We start from the raw sequence: 18143 nt of genomic DNA on the forward strand, positions 1-18143 counted from the left end.
ATTTTAAAATCACAGTTAAAAGTTTTATAAATTGATTTTTTTTCTCATAAAGTATGACAGTGATTTAAAAGCCATGTGTGTAGATCTCTGATAGGGAAGGGATGGGGCACAGAGTAATAAATCTGCCCCAAATCCATGAATCCAAAGGTGTAATCTGAATAAATGTGTCTTTCACAAATCCATGCTATTATTGATTAATAAAATAGAAATTCACTTTAAAATGTTGCTGAATGTGGGCGTTCTGTTTCCACCTAGGAGGAGGAAAGTGGAGAGTGTCTCTTCTCCTAACTGTAATAAAATGTCAGATAAACTCTAAAATCATAACATTTCTTGAACCCATCAGAGAGCTTATGATGTAGAGCAACTAAGTAGCCTGAAGTCCACGGAAAGACAGACTCTCCTCCCGAGAGATGAGACACAAGAACCCTGTCACTGTGCCAGAGCACAGTCATAGGAAGAGACACCACGCACCATACAAGCAGATAAGATGTATTTGACTAGACTTTTCTTTAATGAATTGCTAAAGGCCAAGCATAGAGCCATTGGTAGCTACTGATACAAAAGTGGTTCACTCCCAGTTGCAGCCTCTTCTCCACAGACCTCTAGAAAAAGAAAGATTAGGAGACTGGAGAGATTTTCTTCACTGGTGCAGGCCTGGAAGAGAAGAGTGGCCACCACTGCCAGAAGGACTGAATTCTTTCCAGCATAACCCTGATACCAAAACCAGGCAAAGACATTACAGGAAAAGAAGATTATAAACCACTATCTCTCATGAACATAGACAGAAAATTCCTCTACAAAATATTACCAAATTGAATTGAAACTTCTTATTCTTCAACATTCAGCTGCATTTTCCTGAGTCCTTACTGAACCTCCATTTGAAAATGGCTTATGCATCCTTAGCCCCACCCTCCAGATCTTTGGTGTCCGGAACATATTCATAATCTTAACAATAGTTTCCATTTACTGAAGCCTTGCTGGGCACTCTATGCTATCTCTTTTATTCCTCATAATACCATGCCACGCAGGTAATGTGGCATTTATGTGAGAAAGGGTAAGGTTCATGAAGGTTAACTAATTTTCCCAACGCACACAGTTTAGCAAATGAAGGTCTGGAATTCAAGCCCATATCTACTTGAGGGCAAAGCTGATGCTCTTTTCCTTGTTTTATACCATTTTATTGAGTAAGCACTTAATAAATATTTGTGTGACTTAACAGTTTGTGGCAAGAGCTGCCTTTACCATCGCTGTATTATTCTCCAGACTGATTATTTAAAGTTTCAGAGAAAGTGATATATGGGATAGTTTTGTGGTTTATTTATTAAGATAGGTTTTCCTATTTATTTAATAGACCTTGTTTCCTAACATAGCACTGTGCTTAAATACAGTCAGTGATCAATGTGTTCATTGAGTTGAATTTGATAATTCATTCCATCATTTGCTTTTGACACCAAACAACGTTTAATGCTGTTATTTAGTAAAAAGATACAAGGAAGAAGAAAAGGAGAAAAATGAGAATAGTTCCTTATAATCATTTTTCAGTTGAAACTTTTGAATGTAGACATGGTACAGACAGCCACGGTGGAATAATGTAAAGTCATTTTTACTCTTCTAAAAGATTTTGTGATTTCTTTTGTAGTATGAAAATTTTTCATTCTTTGAGGACATGTTAGTTAAGCAAGAGGAAGGGGCAACCAAGCATATGCTCAAGGGTAGAGAAAGTTAAATCGGGTTACATGTTAGTCAGTGGGCAGTATTTTTTAATTCTAAATGAAAGAGAAATAGTGTGAGCATTCATCCACTCATTCTTTTTTTTTTTTTTAAATTGAGATATCGTAAAATTTTCCCTTTTATAGTGTACAATTCAGTGGTTTTTAATATTTTTAAAAAGTTATGGAAATTCCAGAAAATTTTCTTTGCCCTAAAAAGAAATCCCATATTCATTAGTATTCATTCTCTATTCTCCCCTCTCCCCAGTTCCTGTCAACTACAAGTCTACTTTCTATGTCTATGGATTTACCTATTCAGCACATTTTATGTAAATGGAATCATACAATATGTGGTTTTTGTGTCTTGCTTCTTCAACTTAACATGTTTTCAGGGTTCATTCATGTAGCAGATGTCATTACTTCATTCCTGTTTATGGCTCAATAATGTTCCATTGTACATTTATTTTTAGGTCAGTGTTTTTAGCATCCTTTTTGTGTAAAGGACTGTAGAAGGTGCTTGGGAGCTAGAGAGATGGATAAGGCAAAACATCTGCTCTCAAGGGATAAGAAGAAAGGGCGTAGTTTGAGAAGAATAATTTCTTTAAAACACTGAGTCTCAGAAATAATTTGTTAGAATACTATGAAATTCAGAAAGACAAACATCTTTATGTAATCATACTGTCAAATTGTCACTTTTTTCTTATAGTGCTGAAAAAATAAACACATGGCAGCAAGTGTGTTAGGTCAACTTGTTGATTGTCTTTATGTATATACATTTCTTATATTTTCTGAATGGATGGAGGTGGGAGCATAAACCATATGAGAAAAGACACTCTTCTGGCACATTAATGAATTTTTGTCATAGATTATTATTTCAACTGTTCGTTCCTACAAGAAAGGATTTACACCTTTGATTTAAAAAATAGAAATATATACACACACATATATATATAATCTAGGAGATAAATGTGCTTAACTAAGGCTATTCCCTAAAAATAAGCAAAATGCAAAGAGGATTGATAGGGAAAATCTATTTGAAAAGACACTGAAAATTATTCAAGGATTTCCATAACATTTTCACTTGTTGGTGCTACAGTGATTTCTTTTTCTATGTAGGAGTATTTTAATTGTGGAAATTATTTAATTTTCTTATTGTTGTAGAATTAATTATACACTGTGTATGGAGCACATAGGTTTTTCTCAAGTCTTTGATATTAAACCTGTCTCACCAAATACATATACCAGGATTGTTTTGAAGACTCACCAGTATTCCAGAAACCTCTGCAACCCTTTCATTGTTCTTAGCCAGATTTCCTGAAACCTGACTTTAAAGTTTTTATGCTGTTTTTTTAAGAAACCAAATTGATGTAAAACATGATTTAAACTATTCATTAAACTTAGTAGCCTTTTTATTCAACAGCCACTAAGCAAAATTTAACCTTCCAAAATAACCACAGAGGTAAGTGTAGATTTGATAATATCTTTATATTTTAATATCAATGAAATACTGAACTAGGAGTAAGAAGATCAGATGCTACCACTGATCAGAATTATGACTTTTGGTTCTGTTGGACTGGGGATGATCCCTCTGCGCCCAAGAACCAAAGGTCATAATTCTGATAGTGGTAGCATCTGCTCTTCTTACTCCTAGTGTAGTAGTATTTCTATTATACTACACTGCCCTCCTCCAAGTAAAACTAACAACATTGACAAGTCAGTCATTACAGATGCTTTTCTTCCAATCAACAGAATAATCATTTAAATTTTTTGTGATTTTAGTTTTATATAAATAAAATACAAATTAGATAGACTATTTCAACCACGATAACAATGGATTATTCTACTAACCCAGCTCTACCCTAAATAAAAGAGAAGCTGGATTATTTCAATTCAGAATGAATTAGAACAGAGAAGTAATATTTTTATACTTGTAGGATGCACTACTCCTGGATTGTTTGTTAGTCTCTAATACATTGTCTCTCAAACTTTGACTTAAGAATCTCTTGCATTTCTAATTTAAAACGCAGATCCCCGGCTTCACTGTGAGACTCTGATCGGTTGCCTGAGGTGGGGCCTGGGAATCTGAATGTTAAACTAGCACCCCTGGTCATTCTGATGCAGAAGAAGAAGGACCACCCTTTGTGAAACATTGCTTAATGACTCCAGATGTTCATGCTGATGTCTGTTCTACTGTAGAATTTGAAGCACTACAGCATACAGCTTGTACTCTGGGGTCAGATTGCCTGGGTTCAAATCCTAACTCTGCTAGCTATTCACTAGCTGGTGACCTTGGGCAAGATACTTAACCTTTCTGTGCTTTTCTCATCTGTAATATAGTATCTATTCCAGAAGGTTGATATCCTAGTGGAAGACAGGTAGTAGTGCACTTAGGATAGGACTTGACACATATTAAGAGCTGTGAAAATATTAGCTATTATTAGCATGACTGTCTCCAGGACACCTCTCCTTTTTTGAATACTCATGTTGTAATCAGCTCTTCTTTAACAGATAGTCGTTGAATCTATATTGGTTCTGAGCTTTAAGGACGTTGGTGAGAAAATGCTAGAGATGGTACATGTTCCATATAGTGTTAGGGAGGTAAAGTGACTTTCAACAAATTTTTTTACTCTTCAGTGAATATATTTAAGATAATTTATATTTATTAAACCTTGAGGACTTAAGGACATGGCGAGAGGGAAGGGTAAGCTGGGACGAAGTGAGAGAGTGGCATGGACAGATATACACTACCAAATGTAAAATAGATAGCTAGTGGGAAGCAGCTGCATAGCACAGGGAGATCAGCTCGGTGCTTTGTGACCACCTAGAGGAGTGGGATAGGGAGGGTGGGAGGGAGACGCAAGAGGGAGGGGATATGGGGATATAAGTATATGTATAGCTGATTCACTTTGTGATACAGCAGAAACTAACACAACAATGTAAAGCAATTATACTCCAATAAAGATGTTAAAAAAACAAAACAGAAAAACAAACAAACAAAAAAAACCTTGAATTTTTTTACAAAATTTTTAAATTGATTTGCATGTTGGACAATTAAATATAGTGAAGCTTATTAACCAGAATGATTTCCAATCTATAATCCTATCTATTGGCAAGTGACTGTTTTGGTGAATTGCGTTCTGTCAGCAATTCTCTCATTTTTTAATCCAAGAGAGAAACTGATAACTCAAGAGCTCAGTAATCATTTATGAACTGTTGCATCCTGATTAAAAGTAAGGATTAAAATTAGGGGCAATATTGGGTACACATAAAGGTATTAAAATGATTAAATTTCTTAGGGCAAAAACCCTGTAACTCTAATGGCAAAAGGCGATATAATTTCATTGTCATTCCTAGAAACCTTCCTCATGTGTTCTTGACAAACATTTTTCACCTTTTTATTGTACTTACATATTTTATTTTACTAAATTAATACTTTAAAGTTTCTTATCCATAATAATTTTGCTTTTTACCACTATTATCACTGTTATTATTATTATTTTTTTTAATATTTTATTTATTTATTTATTTTTATATTTATTTTTGGCTGTGTTGAGTCTTCGTCTCTGTGCAAGGGCTCTCTCTAGTTGTGGCAAGCGGGGGCCACTCTTCATCGCGGTGCGCGGGCCTCTCATTATCGCGGCCTCTCTTGTTGGGAGCACAGGCTCCAGACGCGCAGGCTCAGTAGTTGTGGCTCACGGGCCCAGTTGCTCCGCGGCATGTGGGATCTTCCCAGACCAGGGCACGAACCCGTGTCCCCTGCATTAGCAGGCAGACTCTCAACCACTGCGCCACCAGGGAAGCCCATCACTGTTATTATTGATGTTATATAGAATAAGATTTTATTTATATAAAATGCCCTCAATTTTTGCCTTTGGACTCAGCCTTTTCCCTATCCCCACTCCAAACAAAGGTCTAACATCATCTGGGTAGGCTTAATACTACTAGCTTTATTACAGAATCATTAAAACATTTTTTTAAGTGGGAAAAATCTCCCAAGATCATCCTTTGCTACAAAAAACAAATAACATTGGTGAAGTAAAAGCCATATTTTTAACCATGTAATTCACATGTAAACATGTAATTCAGGCCTAATGGCAGCTTTTGAAGACATGTTCTACCAAAGCAAACCTGTAGTTATTTAGAAGTGAAGTACAAATGAGAATCATAGACACTGTTTAGAGATGGGAGGGACAAATTAAAATTTAAGCTTAGGACTATGAAGTCTTCTAGGCAAGTTTTATTGATTTTGAACAGTGTTTATGATGTCTTTAAGAAGAAGAAATTCTAAGGGGATTGTCTTTAAACAGTTCTCATTGCTGGTCTAGGGAGAATTCAAGTTATTGACTCTCTTATTTCCCTTTCGTACATAGAGTCATCTCCTTTCAGGAATAGAAGAGATGAAGACCTGGACTTATATGATGTCATTCAGAAGTAGTAGGGTACTAATTAGCTGGAACTAAGTTTTCTAAGATGGCTTTTTATCACCTTTCATCTTCTCTAGATTTTCTTTTCTCCTTAGAAACCTCAATTTGTGGAAGAACCTATATGTTGGGGAGTAGTGAGTTCTCCTTGGAGTATGTAGCGATAGTTGTCTTATCCATCATACAGCTTACTACTTCTTTTCTCCTTCTTCCCCTAACTATCCTGGCTGGTTTGGATAATGGCACAGGAAGCTGATATTGTGAGGTAGTTAGTGCATCAGTTAGTGGAGGCACTTTAGCCGTGTATTCATTCCCCCACCTGTACTGGGACTTCCATTTACTCAGTCCTATTTCTCTTGACTGGCTATTCCCCAGGCCCTATATTTTGCCTGACCTATATGGTTAACCCATGTAAATACTGTCTTATCACCATCCAAGACTTGTGTGTCTCTTTGATCTGTGCTAATCCCCATTCTGGATTCCTCCTGCTTTCAGGGGTCTCTGATTTTTTTTTCCCTGGTCATGAAATCCTCTGATTGATGATGTGATATGTGCAATTATAACCTGTTAGCAGACTGTGCTGTGCGGCTTGAACTGGACTTTGGCCAGTTCCCCAGTAATTCTTTTAATTTCATACTGATTTTAGCTTCCAAATAGCACGTATTCCAGCCCTTCTTCCCAAACCCTTAATCCCAATTTTATCCCCTCAATTCTCTTTTTTAAATATATATATAAATTTATTTATTTTATTTTTAGCTGCGTTGGGTCTTCATTGCTGTGCGTGGGCTTTCTCTAGTTGCGGTGCGCGGGCTTCAGTAGTTGTGGCTCGCGGGCTCTAGAGTGCAGGCGCAGCAGCTGTGGTGCACGAGCTTAGTTGCTTCGCAGCACGTGGGATCTTCCCAGATCAGGGCTCGAACCCGTGTCCCCTGCATTGGCAGGCGGATTCCCAACCACTGCGCCACCAGGGAAGCCCCTCAATTCTCTTTTAATATATGCTTTTGTTTTTCTAAGTTCTACTCTTTCAAATGTGTTTCAAAAGTTCTACTCTTTCATTTATAGCTACTCTAGCTCCAACTTCTTATGGCTTTACATTAATCCTTTCACTTTTTTCCCCTTTTGGGTTGAAGAAAGAGCCGTGCTTTTTAAAACCTCCTTAAAGGTAACTCTTCCACCTGCAGCCTTGATCCCATCTCATTTCTACTCTTGACAGAGGGAGAGGGAGAAAGATATAATCCTGAGAGAAGAAAAGAGTAAGTGCAGAGAAAGGAAGGGAGGGAATAGGAGGAAGGGAAAAGGTGGGGTTACATGAGATAGTAGAGGGGAAAGGGAAAGGGGAGAAGGGGAAAGAGCAGGGGGGCAGGGGAATGAGGTTGGAATAAGCAGGATCGTTCATTCTTATCTACAGAATGAGGGCTGGGCTTGATGATTCTTCAGGTCACTTGTGGCCACACACATTTCATAATTCTATTTCTTCTCAACCCTCATCCTACTACACTTACCAGTATCTCCTAAGCTCCCCTCCGCCATGCCTTTCTCAGTGTCTTCACTTGGAACTGTACCCTCCCTTGCCCTCTTTCACCACCTTTCCATCCTAGAAACAAACATTCTTGGTCCACTTTGTGTCGCTGAAGGGCCCGTACTATTTGGTATATACTTCACTTTTAGCCCTTGCACCATACCTTGTAGGATTATTTTCCTATAGCCTCTCCTTCTCTAGAAAGTAAATTTCTTAGAGACAATGGCCTTGTTTCATTCATCTCTGCACCACCTGCTCTCTAGCACAGCACCCTAAATGGTAGGTTCCCGGTAGATGTTTATTGGATCAAATGTATTAGGTAGTCTTATTCTCCCATCTAGTGCAAGGGCCTTGTTAACAGTTTTCTTCCTTTTTCTATTCATTCTTGAGTAGTTGCTATGTGCTGGGTACTGTTCCAAACCTTGGGGATACTGTGGTGAACATACCAGTTGAAATCCTTGCTTTCACAGGGCTTACATACTTGTGTACATCATAGAAAAAAGTAAATTAATTTACAGCAATTTCAGATGATATTAAGTGTTGTGAAAAACATAAAAGGTTTACAGAAGAATGGCAGGTGTCAACGGGCAAATGTGGAGTGACTACTAATGTTGGAAAGTCAGCATTTTGCAACCATCCTAGCAAAGATTAGACGGGGCAAAGGTCATCAATGAATGCTAAATGTAGAGGGAAATTTTAATAAAGAGCAGGATATTTGCATGGTCTTAAAGTATCTCCTCATAGATTGGTTCATTTAGTAGAAAGGGAAAACATAGGACAGTACCCAGAATGGATGATCAAAATTAGTATTGCCATAGAGGAACAAATGAATACTGTATGCCTCCGGATGGGATATCTGAGCACATAACCTGAATGTAGTCACGGGGAAATATCACACCAATCTAAAACATGGGGAAGAAGTTAACAATTGTGAATCTGGGTAAGTGAAATATAGGTGTTCTTTATACTATTCTTGTAATTTTTCTCCAAGTATGAAATTCTTTCCAAATAAAAAGCGAAACATTTTTAAAATGTATTGCTTTATTTATTTTAAAAATAATGTCTATGTCAATTTGTATTAATATTTCTACTAGTATCAATTTAAAAGAACATAAAGCAGGGTGATGAATAGTGAAGGAAGCAGAGTAAGTGGTTTGTTCCTTTAGAACATGTGGTTAGGGAAGTCCTATCTGTAGGAGTGGCATTTCCATATAGAATGAAGGGAAGGAGAATCTTGCAAACATTTGGGGAAGAGTGTTTCATCTAGAACAAGTAGGAAGAATGAAGGTTTTAAGGTGCGAATGAACTTGTTGTGCCCAAAGAACAGCAAGAAGGCCAGTGTGGCTGGAGGGGAGTGTGCAAGGGAGCTGTGGTAGGAAATGAGATAGGAGATGTAGGCAGATCGTGTCGAGCCCTGCAGACTCTGGGAAGGAATTTGGATTTCATTCTGAGTGTGATGAAAAGCCTATGGAGGATTTGAGCTGGGGAATGACAAACTCTAATTTACATTTTTAAAAGGTTCCCTCTGGCTTCTAGGTGGAGAACAGACCATAGGGAGACAGTCATGGAAGCAGGGAGATCAACTGGAAGACCGTTGCAGTATTACACATGAGAGGTGATGGTGGCTTGTGCCCTAGTGGAGGTGTCACAGTGGTCAGGTTCAGGCTATGTACTGATGGCGTATACCTGATAAAGCTGAGGAATAACGTTATTTCAAAAATTACTTATTAAAGCAGATTAGATGTGGAATGTAATTGAAAGCAGAGTCAAGGATTAATTACTCCTAGATTTCTGGTCTGAAACTTACTGGGCAAATGATAGTGCCATTTACTAAGATTAGGAAGACTGAGGAAGGATGTGTTCACGTGTTCAGCCTCAGTTTTTAGGGTGGGAAGAGTCAATGAAAATAATCTGGTTAGTGCAGCAAATGCAAATTGGGAAACCTGAGTTGTGTCTCAAGTGCCACAGTAATTTTCACAATTCCACAGATACATGTCTTCTCTTTTAAGAAACGAATTTTTTTATTACGAAAGTACAAAACAAAACAGGTTTACTTAATTATAAAATACGTTCAAACATGTACATGAAAAATGCTCTTATTTTCAGAGTTTCTTTGATGGGCTCCTTATTCATCACCTAAAAATAGTGATTACAAATATAAGGCTTTCTTGGGGGTGGTGGAGTGTGTGTGTGTGGTTTTTTTCCCCTAAATATTTATTTATTTATTTATTTGGCTGTGCCGGGTTTTAGTTGCAGCATGCGGACTCTTAGTCGTGGCATGCAGGATCCAGTTCCCTGACCAGGGATCAAACCCGGGCCCCCTGCATTGGGAGTGCAGAGTCTTAACTGCCGGACCACCAGGGAAGTCCATTGGGTGTGTTTTTAAATTAGTAGTAAATGCAGAGACCCAAGTTGTGCTGGGATTTCCAATGGAAAAAGATGCAGTTACCTGTGAATCATTTTAAGCTAGAATGCTATTTACTATCTTTTAAAATAGCAGAACAAACAGCTCTGTTGTGGAATATATACCTACAAAGTCTTTAAGTGAAATGTTATTGCCGAAAGTTATCTTAAAATCTAATTGTTAATCTCTGTTATATTGTCAACTTAAGATGGACAGGTACTTTTTAGTGTGATGAGACTCAGGTAGTAAGGTTATGGAGAACACTGGCACTTTTTTCCTGTGAATATAATTGCAATAATACTGTCCCATCTAATAAAGTCAGGAAAAAATCACGTAGGTAGAAAAGTAGTTCCGAAAGTCTGTGATTACTGCCTTCGTGTTATTCTGCCTACGTTAAAACAAATCAGACTTAGGAAGTCATGGAAATGTTATGTTGGATATTTTCTAATTACTGTGTCAGCCTGATAAATCATTTTCTAAATTTGCCAATTTCTTGAAATAGCTTAACCTATGTTCATAACACTTTACAGGAAGCAGCATAAAATTTCTATGTCGCCATATATTTCTCTCGGTGTCACAAAAATATATATTGTATAAATGAAATGTTTTTCTTTGGCAAAAAGGCCTGTACACCAAACTACAGTTAATGAATACAAGAATTAGAAAGCAAAACTCCGTTTAGTCTGAGGAAAAACAATTCTTTAAACTGTAACCACATGGCCGTTTCTTGTTTGCATCAACTCTGGGTGACTGTTATTGTCTTCTGTGAATTCTCTGGGGCAGGGGCCTGACTTTGTTGAATGAGCCAATTGTTTTCCTTTGTGTTGCCCATCTAGTAAGTTCCCATCTGGTTTGTATCAGACTGTTTTCACAGCCAACAACTGCTGCCTTCTCTATATCCTGACACTTCAGGGCCCCATGCTATCAAAGCATGCTGCGATGGCCTTGCTGGCAGGGCCCATACAGCTGTGCCTCACAGCTTGGAACTATTACCCAGAGTAATGGTAACATAGAACTTGGACTGGCCCTTATTCCCATTGGTGTCGTGTGTACACTGAGCAGAAATTCCCCCTTGCCTGCCTGCCCCCTCACCCTGAAACTTACTAGTCAACAGAAAGTCTTTAAAGCTCTAATTTTAGGATATGGAATAGTGTTGTTCTTATTTTCTAGTGGCTTCCTGTATTTGAAAGCTCATTTTTCATTCTTTCATTCTTTTTCCAAAGTTACCAGGTCTGGCCTTGAGGGAAGTGAACTGGTCACTATGTCACATTTAATTTTTGTTTCCAAATTTAGTTAGAAATGACTAGATATGGCAAAATCCACTGTAAAGACTACACAAATAATACACTGTATTTTTAGCGATAGTCACAGGCCAGAACTTGAGAGAGGTTTTCATATGAGAATTTCCATCTCAGAAAATGGATTTCCTGTGTGTAAAATTATAGAAGCTCTTAGATTCAAACTGTTAAGTAACTATATTAGGGACCTACTTTGCCTTCAGCTTTGTTAGCTATCAAATATCATTTATAAGAATGTGATAATAGTGACCTTCTGTAACGATCTGTGGCCTCACATAATTAAAGTTATATGAATTACTGTTGAGTAAGAGTTATAGTTGAGTTTAAATGTAGTTATGATATCATTGCTTTATAGACATAAACTGAAACAGCAAGCATTTTTTTTTGTATCCAAAATAAGGAATTAAGTGGCTTTTACAGGATGTGTTAATATTTTTTAAAATATTTATTTATTTGGTTGCACCGGGTCTTAGTTGCGGCAGGCAGGCTCCTTAGTTGTGGCTCACCAGCTCCTTAGCTGTGGCATGTGAACTCTTAGCTGTGGCATACATGTGGGATCTAGTTCCCTGACCAGGGATCGAACCCGGGCCCCCTGCGTTGGGAGCGCAGAGTCTTATCCCCTGCACCACCAGGGAAGTCCCAGAATGTATTAATATTTTAGAAATGCTTTTAGAAATGCCTTCAAGATTAGTTAAACTGAGATTGGTTTGTGCTTTCAATTAAATTGAGTGGGTGATTGTTGTAAACATCAAGCATCCAAAGTAGTAAGTCAAACTAGACTTGTGAGAGTCAAACTAAAGCAACAGCGACAAAAGCAAAAACTCACCTCCTGCTTCTGAATAATTTTAGCTTACAGGTTTTTCAAGATTTTAAGAAAAGAAATAGGAAGGAATTTGTCTTTAGTCAGCAGTGTGGCTTGCTGCTGATGTTAACTTGATGTGAAAGCCTACCTAGTACTGTTAGTTACTTGGCATTTTAATTCATTGGAAAAACAGTTTAAAACTATAAGGGAATCATCTTTTAATTGATGAAACTAACCTATTGGTTTTTTTTCAACCTCAAGTTTTTCTGGAAGTATAATATACATACAGAAAAGTACACATAAGTGTACAGCTGAAAGAATTTTCAAAAACTGAACACACTTGTAAAACCCATACGTAGCTCAAGAAGCAGAATATTGCCAGCACCCCCAAAGCCCCTCACGTTCCCTTTCAGACACAGCTTCCACCTCCGAAAGGATAACCACTATTCTCACTTCTAGCAGCATAGATTAGTTCTCTTGTTTTTGTACTTTAAATAAATGAAATCATACAGAATGTATGGCTTCTTTCACAAGGCAAGCCTATTGTAATTTTTAAGATTCTTTTAGTTTTCAAACCATTATGGCATGTTTTTATAAAGAATTATCTGAGAGGAATTTGTTTTAGTAGCTGTGTCGTAGGCTGTTCAACCAACAGGAAGCACCTTGTAGATAAAGTTGTCTACTAAAACATCGTCTCTCGGTTTTCAACCAGATTTTAATGCTGGAATGTCTCTCTAGACATTCCTGCCCCTGAAAGGCAGGAACTCTCTTTGTCATTACACTACACAGCAATACATTCAAGCACTTAAATGGTTTTTTAATGAGCCTTAATAATTGAGTGTACATTATTCAAATAAATCATGGTCTGCATTCAGGTTAGGTGGGTCATCTATTTTCTGAATTACCAATCAGTTTCCCGGCATTTGAATATAAGCTTTTATGCTGCCAAGATACTATTTCTGAAAATCCTATTATTGACAAGAGTTGTATACCTATTAGATATGCAGCCAATGAGTAACTTATTTGTTTCAAAAGTGTTAACTTCCTCTATATATATTTAACTACTTTAACAATATTCCTAATATTCCCTTTTTTGTTCCTTCAGTGAACTCAAATTAGTATAAAAGCACCAGCTATTCTGAATGCTACTAATTTTAGATTTCTCCTTATTAGATTTGTTTCAAATTCTGGATGTCACTCATTTAAAAACTCTTGTTTTGGGGGTTAAAAAAATTCATGTTTTGGAGGCCTTCATCTTTATATCCTTGTTTTGCAGTTAACAGTCCTGTAGTACTATATATGGTTTTCTTAAATACATAAAGAATTTGTTTAAAACAATAATATAATGATTTACAGATTTAAGTATTGCTATACTAGTGATTCTTACTAAAGATAGTATTACAGAGCAGAAGATAAATTTTCAACCAAAAATAAAAATTTTTTAAATACAAGAGTAGAACATAAAGCCCAGGTTCCTATCCTCTTAAATACCACTTTTTGAAATACAACATGGTTACTTTCCAATTGGCACCATATAGCTACAAGATTTTGAATGACCATTTAAAATAAGTTAAAGTACTGAAATACGGTGAGTGTTTGGAAGAAGCATAGTGTACAAGTGGTACAGTCCCAGTACCATTGGTGTGCCCTCATGTAAAGCGTTTTCAGCAGTATCCCTGCTTTCCCAGCCTTGGATCCTATTTCCAAATCTAAGAACATTTGTTTTTATTTTGTGGTACTTTTAAACATTTAAATAAAGGTTAACACGTTTGCCTTTTGTGGTAAAGGTAGAAGGATAGGGCTTCCCTGGTGGCGCAGTGGTTGAGAATCTGCCTGCTAATGCAGGGGACACGGGTTCGAGCCCTGGTCTGGGAAGATCCCACATGCCGCGGAGCAGCTGGGCCCGTGAGCCACAATTGCTGAGCCTGCGCGTCTGGAGCCTGTGCCCCGCGACGGGAGGGGCCGCGATAGAGAAAGGCCCGCGCACCGCGATGAAGAGTGGCCCCCGCTTGCCGCAACTGGAGAAGGCCCTCGCACGAACCGAAGACCCAACACAGCCAAAAATAAATAAATAAATAAATAAATAAATAAGAAAATCCTTTAAAAAAAAAAAAAAAAAGGTAGAAGGATAAATTATATTCATAGGTAATTTATGACTCAATTTTTAGTCAATATTATCCACTCACAATTTCCACAGAAATGTTAATAGAAATTTATAGATAAAATATTTAGAAATGTTCTCTTCTCATTCTTTCACTTAAATACCAATGAGTATTATGTTTCCTCAGTTTTGAACAGCGGGATGGGGAAGTGTAAGAACCAACAAAGTTGATAAGCAGTTTTCAAAGCACATTGGCCATGGTGTAAGTTGTGTTTGCTACCTTAATCCTCACCTGCAGAGCACAGTATTCACACTTCCAGTAAACCCTATCACCAGCAAGTGACAATTATGAGGCAGCTACAGGAAAAAACAAGAACAGTCAACTCTGATATTGACATGGTGGCCTTTTTTTTTTTTTTTTTTTTTTAACCATTAGGAGAAGTCATTGTAGAAATAATGATTCTCCCCCAGTTTTGGTACAGGAGAGTTTTGTTTATAGTTATAATAACCGCAATGACAATATGTAATAGCTGCCATCTATGTTTACTTCCTTTATGTGATGCACTCTGCTAAGATCCTTAATCAATCCAATTAGGTAGGTAATAGTCGTCTCACTTCATATTTGAGGAACCTGAGACTCAGAGAGGTTACATATTTTGCCCAAGGTTACACAGCTAATAAATGATAGAGCTAGGAGTCAAACCAAGTCCAATTCTGAAATCAAAGGCTATGCTCTTCAACATACTATATATTTCCTTCCTTGACAAATTTTTAAAAAGTAGAACCGATAATTTCTGATTATTCTTACAGGTCTCAATATCTGAAGATACATCTTGGTAGAAGAGTATGAAAATGTTGGGTGGTGGGGAAAGAACTGTTTACTATGGGTTTTTAGTTCCTACTACTAATTTGTGACATTGATTTCTTTGTCAGTGAACCTTCCTGAATCACGATTTCCTTATTAGTAAGGATAAGATCATCTCTGAGATCCCTTATAGTTCTACTGCTGTAATATGTGATCTTAAACCAAAAGTCTCCCTGTCAAAATATATTTTGAAAAGATTGCCTTAATGAGATCAATTTTTTGTCAATTGGGAAAAGTTAGAAAATAATCATAGGTTAAATAATAATACAACTACCATGTATTGAGGTGCCTCTGTAGGCACTGCTCTAAGTTATTTACATATATCGTTCCGGTTAATGATCATAAGAAACCTATGAGCTAGAAGAGGAAATAGAAGCACAAAGTGGCGATACTTCACGGAGTGTGGTATTTCTCCCGGGTCTCACAGTGGTTGGCACTGTGATTTGCATTCAGGTAGCTTAGCTTCTAAGTCTGTGCTTTTAGCCTTGAGCTTACAGCTTTCTCTCTAATAAGAGTGTCTGGTTGTTATTTACTTGCCAAAAATGTTTTTATCTTGCATACCACAGTATAGAATGAACGGAAAAGAAGCAATTTTTTCTAGAAAATGATCAATAAAAGATCAAAGAGTATTATATCCATTCCATATAAAGTTTTCAGAAACATTGGTCAGCTGGATATTTCTTGAACAACTATATACAAAGAACTGAAGTAGGCATCTTAGGGAAAATGAAGAAAGATAATGGAGGGAACCATTTATTTTCTTGTCCTTTAAGGAAATCTGGCATTGCGGTAATTTTACTTCAGCCTATGAAGTGGCTTATTGGAGACATTCCTTTAAAAAAATAACAGATTTTGTATGTTATTTTAATTTAGACAATTTTACTAATAATGTAGCTTTTTGTTGGCTATAAAGAGATGACTAACATTTACTTGGTTTGGACTAATAGTTGTTATTTTTTTAGTTAAAATTCATTTCTTAATAAAGCAAAAATAAGCTGCTTTTGAAAGTTTCAAGAAAATGTTTTTATTAAGCAAAGGACCTCAATATTAGAGAAAACATTCTCCATTTTTTATTGGAAAAAAATGGAGTGTATAAAATTCCCATTTAGTTATTATGAATTTAGAAGAGTGTTCCATTGTAGCAGCAACTCCCTTTGGGGGATACATCCCCTTTGGAGTGTGAGCCTGTCAGAATAGAAGGGAGCCCTTGTTGGTTTGAGAAAGCCCCAGAAGTGATTCAGACTTTCCCTTATCCTACCCCAACCCTCTGTTGAAAATCATTGGTTCAAAAAAGGTATCACAACTCTTTTTTCCAAAGTATCTGGGTACACTATTTAGCACCTTCTTTATTAATTTTTTATTTTTATTTTTTTTGGCTGCGTTGGGTCTTCCTTGCTGCACGCACACTTTCTCTAGTTGTGGTGAGCGAGAGTTACTCTTTGTTGTGGTGTGCAGGCTTCTCATTGCGGTGGCTTCTCTTGTTGCAGAGCACAGGCTCTAGGTGCACGGGATTCAGTAGTTGCAGCACTCAGGCTCAGTAGTTGCGGCACACGGGCCCTAGAGCATGTGAACTTAAGTAGTTGCTGTGCGTGGGCTTAGTAGTTGTGGCTTGTGGGCTCTAGAGCACAGGCTCAGTAGTTGTGGTGCACGGGCTTAGTTGCTCCATGGCATGTGAGATCTTCCTGGACCCGGGATTGAACTCGTGTCCCCTGCATTGGCAGGTGGATTCTTAACCACTGTGCCATCAGGGAAGTCCTCCAGTTTAAGAGGATTGAGACAATGTCTTACTCTTTGCAGCCTTCACAACACCTAGTATAATAATGATGGACACATAAAAGGTATTTTTAAAATTTTTTTTAACTGAACCCTAGCTAGACCTAAGGTAGGTTTTCTTTTTCTTCTTCTTAGTTTCCACCCAGTTTTGTTTAGTCTGAAAGGGATGCTGTTGCTTATTTCTTACTATAATACAGTAGATTAGTTTGAATTCTGGGCTTCCAGGCAACCACCTCAGAAAACACTGCCGTTTAATTTACTTGCTACAGACAAATGGTTCTTCAGTGGAGGGGGCCTCTGAGGTGGTACGGATACCTTTGCTTCCATGTTTGTACTGTAGGTGCTATATAGAATCTGAAAGGTGCCTAGCAGTAACTTCTCTCACCTCTAACACTCAGAAACTTAAAGGCAGAGGGGGAAGTGAATGTAGATAGTGTCTAATAGTAACATCATAGTAAGCACTTTTAATGCTTTTAAAGATTTAAAAAATATATTTAAAGCTTTTTTTTAGAAACAATATCAAAGTCAGATGCTCAGTTTGGGTCAATTCAGATTATCGGTGTATAAGTAATTTGTATTTGCCTACAAATTTACCCTTATAAAATTATATTTTCTTCTAAAACTATACTTTTTAAGCTTTAATTTTTCTTCATTGATCTGTATTGCCTTTAAGTTTTTTATTGAAGTATAGTTGATGTACAATATTATATGTTACAGGTGTACAATATAGTGATTTACAATTTTTAAAGGTAATACTGTATTTATAGTTATTATTAAATATTGGCTATATTCCTTGTGTTGTAGAATATACCCTTGTAGCTTATTTTATACATAATAGTTTGTACCTCAGCAGATGAATGGATAAAAAAGATGTGGTGTACACACACGCACACACACACACACACACACACACACACACACACACACAGAGAGAGTGGAATACTACTCAGCCATAAAAAAGAATGAAATTTTGCCATTTGCAACCACATGGATGGACTTGGAGGGTATTATGCTAAGTGAAATAAGTCAGACAGAGAAAGACAAATACTGTATGATATGACTTATACGTGGAATCTAAAAAATACAATAAACTTGTGACTATAACGAAAAAGAAACAGACTCACAGATACAGAGAACAAACTAGTGGTTACCGTTGGGGAGAGGGGAGGGGCAATATAGGTGTAGGGGATTAAGAGGTACAAACTATTATGCATTTAATTTTTTAGCATTTAAATCTGTGTTTCCTACAGCGTA

The 18143-nt window shown here is 37.1% G+C and overlaps 1 protein-coding gene across 9 annotated transcripts in view; it reads left to right on the forward strand.

The window, feature by feature from the left end:
- Positions 1 to 18143, forward strand: part of KIAA0586 (KIAA0586 ortholog) — a 117645-nt gene that overhangs the window by 90923 nt on the left and 8579 nt on the right. The window lies entirely within an intron of this gene.

The sequence above is a fragment of the Balaenoptera acutorostrata genome, chromosome 3 (genome assembly GCF_949987535.1).
Source record: "Balaenoptera acutorostrata chromosome 3, mBalAcu1.1, whole genome shotgun sequence".
NCBI classification, from domain to species: domain Eukaryota; kingdom Metazoa; phylum Chordata; class Mammalia; order Artiodactyla; family Balaenopteridae; genus Balaenoptera; species Balaenoptera acutorostrata.